Below are 9,056 nucleotides of genomic sequence, written 5' to 3'. Positions count from 1 at the left end.
TGTATCTAAAATACTAATTGGATCATTTGCATTATTCATATTTGTTGGAATTGCTTATTATTTTCTTGCTAAGTACAACTCCAATACATTCTTAGAAGTTTAGTTTGAGAGAATGGAGTCACCCACTTCTTGAGTGACTTCACTTCGATGATTTGAGCTTTTATCCTTAGTAGATTTAGGAATCCATTGCTACCTCATTCGTTTTCTTATGTTGTCAGCCCTTGGTTTCTTTTTATCTTCAACTTTGCTTATATTCATGAAATTTTTAGCTATATAACCAAGTTCAGTGCATGTGTAACACCTTATAGTAGTATCCTTCTTTTGTAGGTGATGCCTTCCACAATTTATGCTAGTGTGTCCGTATTCTCCATAATAATGACATCTGCACCAAGTATTGTAGTCCCATCCAAATATTTCCTTTACAAGTTATTCAGCTAGATTGAATGATTTGGATCTACATTAAGATGCCTTGTGACCATGTTTTTTGTATTTGTGACATTTACCTTCAAATTTTGGTTTCTCCTTGCATTCATTAGCTTTGTGACCATGCTGATTGCAGTTGTAGCACTTTCCATTGAATTTTTCTTTTCCATTGCTCCAAAATTTGTTTGATGTATGACTAGTTTTCCTACAATGATTGCATAAGGGTTTTTTATTCTTTTTTGCACCTTGCTTGGAAGATTCACCTTCTTCTTTATTGTATCCAAGTCCTACTTTACCTTTTTGCCTATGAAGATTCTGTTCATTTTTCTGATTCAATTGATTCATGTCTTCTTGAGATTTCATCATTCTCTCATTGATTTATTTTTTAGCATTTAGGTCATTCTTTAGTTTTTCAATGATTTACTTTTTAGATCTTAGTTCTCTCATTTTTCTTTCATTAATTTCTCTTTCAAAATTTAGATCATTTCTCATTCTTTCATTCTGTGCTTTGAGAATCCTAATTTCTTCATTTTCTTTAGTGATTTGATCAATAAGGTCTTCATCTTGATTGGATTGATTTTGTTCTTCATTGTTTCTTGCCTTCAAGTCTTTATTTACCTTATTCCTTTGTTCCAAGATTCACATATTCTTATTGACTCAACTTCTTGTTCTCTTTTCAATTTTCTTACCTCTTCTTGTAGAGAGCCATTCTTTGGTAGGAGTTCTTTGATTGCCTCATTAGCTTCATCTGAACTACTTGATGGGAAAAAATCTTATTCTTTTCTTAAAAATATTGATAATCATTTATTTTTCTTGCAAGTTCATTCCTTCATTTTAGAGATTGGGAAAGATGCTCTTTTGCTTCCTTGAGTTGAGCTATGGCCATCTCTAGATCTAGCTTTTCATTTTCAATTGCCTTGTCAAGTCTGAATATCTCCATTTGTCCTTAGATCTTTGCTCAAGCTATTAAACTTTATTCTAAGAACCACAATGCTCTGATAGCAATTGTTTGAAATATTCAAGATATGATAAGTTATTTAGAGGGGAGGGGTGAATTAGTAACTTCAAAACTTTTCTTTAAATTCACCATAAATCCATCTATACTACTGCATACATTAGTACTGAAATATAAAACATTCATCACACAAAAGAACACAATATTTTGGTGACCTAGAAATCTTCCAAATAGAAAGTAAAATTGGGGTGGGGATGGTACCCACAAAAATTCACTGTCGTAGCACAAAGTTGGCATGTTAAGGCTTATATTGATCACTTTTGATGATCTTCCCTATTAGGAGCACAAAGGATTTCTAGGTTTGTTAGTCTTAGAATGGTTTTGACATTTGAGTTCCAAAACAACTTAACCATTTTCTACATTGGAGCAGAGAAAACTATGTATGTTGAGCCACAACTTGTGCTGAGTTAGGAAATCCATCAGATGCCGAGTGATCTTTAGGTGCCAAGCAGACTTCAGGTGCCAAGTGAAGATCAGGTGTCAAGCATGATATAAGTGTTGAGTAACATCTAGGTGCCGACTCATAGACAATGTTGAGCATTAGGAATAAATAAGTGCCAAGTAATACAAAATGCACATATGAGTTTGTAACTTCACTAATTCAGATGTAAACCATTTTCATGGTCGACACAAGATGAATCTCAAAGGATTTAAGTGATAAGATCGAATATTCTATGCAATCTACATGTAGCCAATAAGAAAAATGGAGAAGACATGCAACCAATAATAAATGTGCAAGGAAGGAGAGGAAAACAAAGATTCCATATGGATCATAGATCCATGTCCAACCTTAGGTATTCGAATGTCTTTATAAGGAAGATAAAATCTTATTGAATCATATAGATGGGAAAAGGAGTAAAATGAAAAACTCTAGTGGAGTTCAGAGTGAAGAGTAAAAGACTTAAAGGAAGAAAGCAGTAGTTAAATATTCAGTTGATCAGAACTAAACAAGATATATGAATAGACATCAGATTTCATAGAATCAAAATTAGAGAAAGCAGATCAAGTGCTTGAATTCAACAATCAAGGATTGTAAGCCATCAGGTTTATTATACCTAATACTCTCTAGAAATTGCATTAGAAAGGAAACCCTATGGAGGTAGGTTAGCTTAATAGCCATTTTGTTGATCCTTTAACAGGGTAACACTTCATGTAAATTGTTTCTAAATCCTTTAACCAGGTCACTATTGATATAGTGTAAAGCCTTTAACAGGGCAGGCCTTTAATAGGGTAGACCATCATAAGTGGTCAAACATTGTTGCTGCAATGATTTTGTGGGTATCATCCCCACCCCAGTTTTACCTTCTTATTCCTAGAGGGTTTTTGGGTTACCAAAACCTCAAGTGTTATGTGATGATGCATATGTGTTTCTCATAATTTCTTAATGTTGATATGGATGCATGTTCATTTATAATAATATGTTATTAAGGATTTGAGAAGAAAATAAAATAGGTCAGAAGCTAATACTTATGATTCACCCCCCCCCCCCCCCACCCCCACTCTCTGAAGCATTCTTTCCATTAAGATATTCTAACAATTGGTATCAGAGCAGCAAGGTTCTCACAAGGAGAAGTCTAACAGCTTGGAGAAAAATATTTAAATATGGAAGACTTCAAACTTGGGAAGATTATTGACAATCAAGTGATTGATGTGCAACTGACTCTACACAAAGTAGAGGAAGCCAGGCAAGAAGATAGAAAATCCTTGAAAAGAAAGAAGGATATAGCCATAGCTGAAAATGATATAAACTACAAGGAGATTGATACCACAAAACTATTTGCCAATGGAGACGTTAAAGAGTTTGATGCAACAAGATTACAGATCCAAAGTCACAAGGACACAAAGATTTGGTGGAAATTGTCATAATTGTAAAAAGTATGGACATGCAAAATTTGAAAGCAAATCAAAGCCTATGTGGACATCAAATCAACTAGTAAAAAAAAAAGGAAATGAAATTCACTATCATTGAGATTATAACACCAGGTATAGTTGTCATTATTGTCAAGAATATGGACATATTCTCGAAAATTATATAAGGACACACTTCAGACGAAATTATAGCATGTGGCTAAGTCAAACCACTTGTTTTAGCTGCTTGAAAATTGGTCATATCAACAAAAACTATCCTACAAGGTCCAAAGCACCAAAAACTAAATTCAACAAAGGAAAGGAAAAGATTGAAGTTGAGAAAATAAGAAGACAAATGAATAAGACTTGGAAGAAGAAAGATGAGTGCAGCACATCAAGTGGAGGGATCACTTCACCGAATGGGACAAGTGATCACACTTCATCAAACTAAGCATAAGAGAGGTGTATGGGACTAATATACAAAGTTACATCATACATTAGTCCCAAGACAAAGAAGTACTAAAAAGAAGAAATAAGCATGAAACAAGATTCCAAGACAAAATTTTAAATAATGATGTCGAGCTATCTTTGGATGTCAAGTAAAATTCTAGTGGATGCTGAGTTCTTAACAGTGACCAAGTTGATAACTGATGTCGAGTTAAATATCGCCATTGGAAGCCGAGTGAGTAGTGCAAGCTGAGTGTCTAGTTGAGCACTTAATGCAATGGAAATAGGGTATATTATCACAATTTTAATCACTTTTTCTTCATTGTGAACTAGAAGCAAAGGAGAAGAAAAGATCAAAGAGACTTGATAGCAAAGAATCCATTATTCCAAACAAATTTCAACTTCTGTCAACAGTGATTAAGCATAAATCTCATCGATCAAAGATATTTCATTCAAGTGCTGAGCTACATAGAGTTTGAAAGCTTGTTTGTATTTTAAAACCCTAGTTTGGAAAACAATGGCATCTGGGTCAAGAACCACTAAAGGGAAGGAAAGTCATGAAGTACAACTAGTCAGTAATGAAGTCAAACAACTTATATTCAAGCCAATTCTAGAAGTTGCCTATAAAAATGACCCTGCCAGTGCATTATCAATTATTGCATCCAAAGTAGTTATGGTGCAAGATGTAAGGAAGTGTTATAAATGTAAAATTGGTGCCATAGGTGATCTTTAAATTTTCCATGCCTATGACAAACTGTGTGAGAATAAGATTTTGAAGGATGAATACAAGATAGTTGAGAGAAAGGGTTTGACCAATGACCTAGTTTATCCTATAATATTCAAAATTGAATGGATACAGATTATTTTAAGCAAAATCCACAATGGATGTTTATGTCTAGAAACAGGTCCAGTTAAGATTACAAAAGGGATAGTACATAGGGTTATAGGTTTCCTAACCCTAGATTGGACTAATACCCTACGCAATAAATCCAAGGAGGTTATTGAGAAAAACATAGGTGCCCAGTGGAATAAAAGAGGGATGACAATTCACACCATCCAGGATCCTCTCATTGAATTTATTGTTAGAATCATTGCCCATAAATTCTACCAATCTAGTCGATTGAATAGTGTGCCATGCATAGCTATTGATGTAGCATACAAACTAGTAAAGAAAGATCACACATATGATTTGTCAGAACTTATGTTGCAATAGATGAATGAAAACCTAGCAGCTATAAGGAGATCAAAAGGTGCTCAATGCAAATTTGGTTCAGTTCTTATGTGTATATTATTTTATGTTATGGAAGAGTTTCCTTCTCTAGGAAAGGTGAATTGGGACCCTAACAAATCTGCAATAACAAAAATCAATGAGTTCATTGATCAGATGGGTGATAACTTTGAAGCCCAAATGACAAGCTATTTTGAGGATTTCAAGAAATCCATGAAGCAAAGGGTAAGAATCCTAGTTTCCTTAGTGGAAAAGCACATTACTGACATATGTTTCCTAGTTGACATAGATTTCAGCTATATCCAAGTAGCAACTCCAAGGGTGAGATGGCTAAGGCCATTTGGTTTTGAACTAGATGTGGATGAAGCATATGTAGTTATCACTGCTTTGCTTGTAGAGGAAATAGAGAAGTTTGCCAAATCTTTTGGCACATATGATATGGTTAAATCCAAGATTGAAATAGAATTGAAGACTACCTCTATAATTAAGAAGAAAGACAAAATGGTGAAGAAAATAAAGCAAAAGTTTGGTAAAGGAATTGAGATAGCAGAAGAAGAAGATGAAGAAGGGGATGAAGAAGATGATGATGTCAACAAGGATGAATAAGAACAAGGCCCAATGGAATTAACTCAAGTTCTAGGTGAAGATAAGGAGGAAGGTGTTGAGGAAGAAGAAGCCAAGGAAGCACAACTCAAGCCGAGCCAAAGAAAAGAAAGGCAATAGAACAGCCTCCAGCTCAACCCAAACCAAAGAAAAATGCCATGCCATCACCTCAAAAGCCAACAACCAGAGCTGCAACAAGGGCCTCCACAAAAAATACTAAAGGAGGCTACAAAGAAGAAAACAATCAAGACAGGATAGGAAGAGCCAAAGAAAAGAAGAAAATATGTAGCTCAACCTGACACTGATGAGGAAGATCAATCTTAAAAGGTAAGCCATTCTCCTAAGTCTTCAATTGACACATTATGTGAAAAGATTGGTAATGGAGACTTAAGTAACATGAATAAAGTTTATTTTAATAAGTTCACTAAAGAGGAAAAAAATAGAATAGAAGAATCAGTTTATGGAATGATGGCATAGTTCAAGTATACTCCTCTTGAACTAGATGGACAGTTGTCAAAGGAACTGTCTAAAATTGTAGAAGATAGATGGCACTTTTGTTTGAAAATGGAGAAGGAGATGAGATAATCAACCCTAGCAAGAATACTACCTAATTTGACTAAGGAGCAAATAGACAAAGTAGTCAAAAGGAAAAATAGTAGGTTTACACCTAAGCACATGGAATTCTTCATTCTCCAAAACAAAACGGAAGAAATTGTACAAAGAACAAAAAAATCATGGAATAATTTGTACAAAAAGGTTGAAGATTTTCTTGAAGAAGAATACAAGGAAGAAGCTATTGCTCTACCAGAAGAGAGAAGAAAAAGGAGAGAAGAGAAGATAGAAGTAAAGAAAAAGATTGAAGAGGAGGAAGGAAAAGATGAAGACATGGGTACTGGTGAGTAGCAAGAAGATCAAAGTGTGCAATACACACAACTTCCACCCCCTAGTCTTCCTCACTCTACTACCACACATACATAATTCATTAAAATTAAGGATGCTGTTGACACCTTATGTCAGAACATCAACCCATTAATTGCAAAGGATCTAACTAAGATCCTTGACCAAACAACTCTACAAGAAAAATTATATACAAGTCCAATTTTGGTCAGTGTTGATGACTTACAAAAGTTAGTAGAAAACTCAGTTAGAGATAAGGTGAAACAAAAAGAACCACCTTCCATCATCTCTATAGCTACTAGTGGTCAACACCAAATGCCAACAAAAGTTACATTAGGAACAGTTGACACTATAGTGCAAAAGTTGAGTGCAGAAGGAGACAAAAATTTAATAGAAACAGGACAGACTATTGTTTCTGATCCTACAACACAAACACAAGGTGCACCTCCTCACATTCTTATTTTTGATCAAAGTAGTAGATAGGAGGAGAAGGAAGCAGAGAAATACCCTAAAGAGCAAGAGGCTATACAAGCATTGGTAAAGTTGCCTACCTCTAGGACTCCTCCTAAAGAGCCTAGAAATGTTGCAATGCCACTATAGATGTCAGCACTAGGGTCAAGTACTACAAAAGTTGCAAGGGTGCTTCACTATGGAGACCCTAAATTAGATGAGGAGATAGTCATACCAAGTTATGACTCCAAGACAATAAGCATTGATCAAATCAATGAGGTGTAGGAAGCATTGAATAGAAGAAAGAGGTAGGAGATACTTAGGAAGGAATACAAAACAAAATCAAACATTACATGAGATTAAAGACATCTTTATGGATGCCTTTAATTTGCAATCACCAGATGAGTCCAAGCATATAATGGAACAATTGTCAGATATTGTTGACCATGCGACAAATGCAAAACTTATGGAATAGTTTAAAAGAAAATTCCAAGGAAAAGTAAATAAGAAAATATCTAGTCAAATTGCACTTTCCTAGGTTGAATTGGCCAAGGTAATAGACAAAGTTAAAAAGGTACTTGAGAATATATTCTTATTGTACAAAAAGTTGTGTGACTTTTCATACTTCAAATAGGAGACAAGCCAAAAAATAATGAGCATGGAGAGGAATCTGAATATTTCAAGTGTCCAGCTACCAAATGATCCAGCCCAAAGTGAGAAGCATTTTGCTCAAACGCTTCACACGCAAAGGGAAATAGCTATATTAATAGCAGAAGAGGCTACCATCAAGGCCAAACTAATGTAGCTTCAATCTTCCATTACTCCACATTTGAAAGTACTACATAAAGAATAGTTCTATACTGAAATGATTCTCAAGAAAGATCCTAATATTTCTACCTTAAATGGACTTGTCCACCTTGTTGCGAAGACTGCCATCCAGCATAAGTTATTAGAAATTGCTTTGAATAATTGGGATGAAACTCTCAAGATGATTATGGATGTAAATAGTACATTTTTGTCAAAATATGGTCTTAACCCTTAGTGCCCTTTGACATTTGTGTCAAAAAGGGGGATATATATATATATATATATATATATATATATATATATATATATATATATATATATATATATATATATATATATATCAAGTTGTAAAGGGGGAAACAATGATAAAAAAAAGGGAGATATAATGTCTTGGGGAACTATAAATAGAGAACATAGAAAGAGTATTAGTATAAGAGACATATTCAACACAGAATTTGGGGAACTATAAACAGAGAATAGACAAAGAGTATCAGTATAAGAGACATATTCAGCAGTAAATTTTGGTCACAAAGACAAAATAGATAATGGCTCACTTAACTCAGGGGGAGTTATAATAATTTTTAGATTAGTGAATGTACTCATAAGGTCAGATGAATAATGCTTAGTTAAGTGTTTTTGCCACTCATGTCAAATGGGGAGATTATTTGTCTCTGAATGGTTTTGACATATGAGTGCCAACACAACTTAACCATTTTCTACATTGGAGCCAAACATACTATGTATGCTGAGCCACAACTTGTGCCAAGTCAGGAATTCCATCAGATGCTGAGTGATCTTCAGGTGACAAGCATGATATAAGTGCTGAGTAACATTTAGGTGCTGAGTCATAGATGATGTTGAGCATCAAGAATCAATAAGTGTCGAGTAACACAGAATGCACATATGATTTTGTAACTTTACTAATTCAGATGTAAACCATTTTCGTGGTTGACACATGATGAATCTCGAAGGATTTAAGTGATAAGATTGAATCTTCTATGCAATATACATGCAGCCAATAAGAAAAATGGAAAATACATGCAACCAATAATAAATGTGCAAGGAAGGAGTAGGAAATAGAGATTCAATATGGATCGTAGATCCATGTCTAACCATAAATCTCCGAATGTCTTTATAAGAAAGATGAAATCTCATTGAATCATATAGATGGAAAAAGGAGTAAAATGAAAAACTCTAGCGGAGTTTAGAGTGAAGAGTAAAAGACTTAAAGGAAGAAAGCAATAGTTAAATATTCAATTGATCAAAACTAAACAAGATATACGAAGAGACATCAGATTTCATAGAATCAAAACCAAAGAAAGCAGATCAAGTGCCTGA

The sequence above is a fragment of the Cupressus sempervirens genome, chromosome 5 (assembly GCF_028749045.1).
Source record: "Cupressus sempervirens isolate cs-2001-9-10 chromosome 5, ASM2874904v1, whole genome shotgun sequence".
Lineage (NCBI taxonomy): Eukaryota > Viridiplantae > Streptophyta > Pinopsida > Cupressales > Cupressaceae > Cupressus > Cupressus sempervirens.
The sequence above is the reverse complement of the archived record's forward strand: the minus strand, read 5'-3'. Positions refer to the sequence as shown.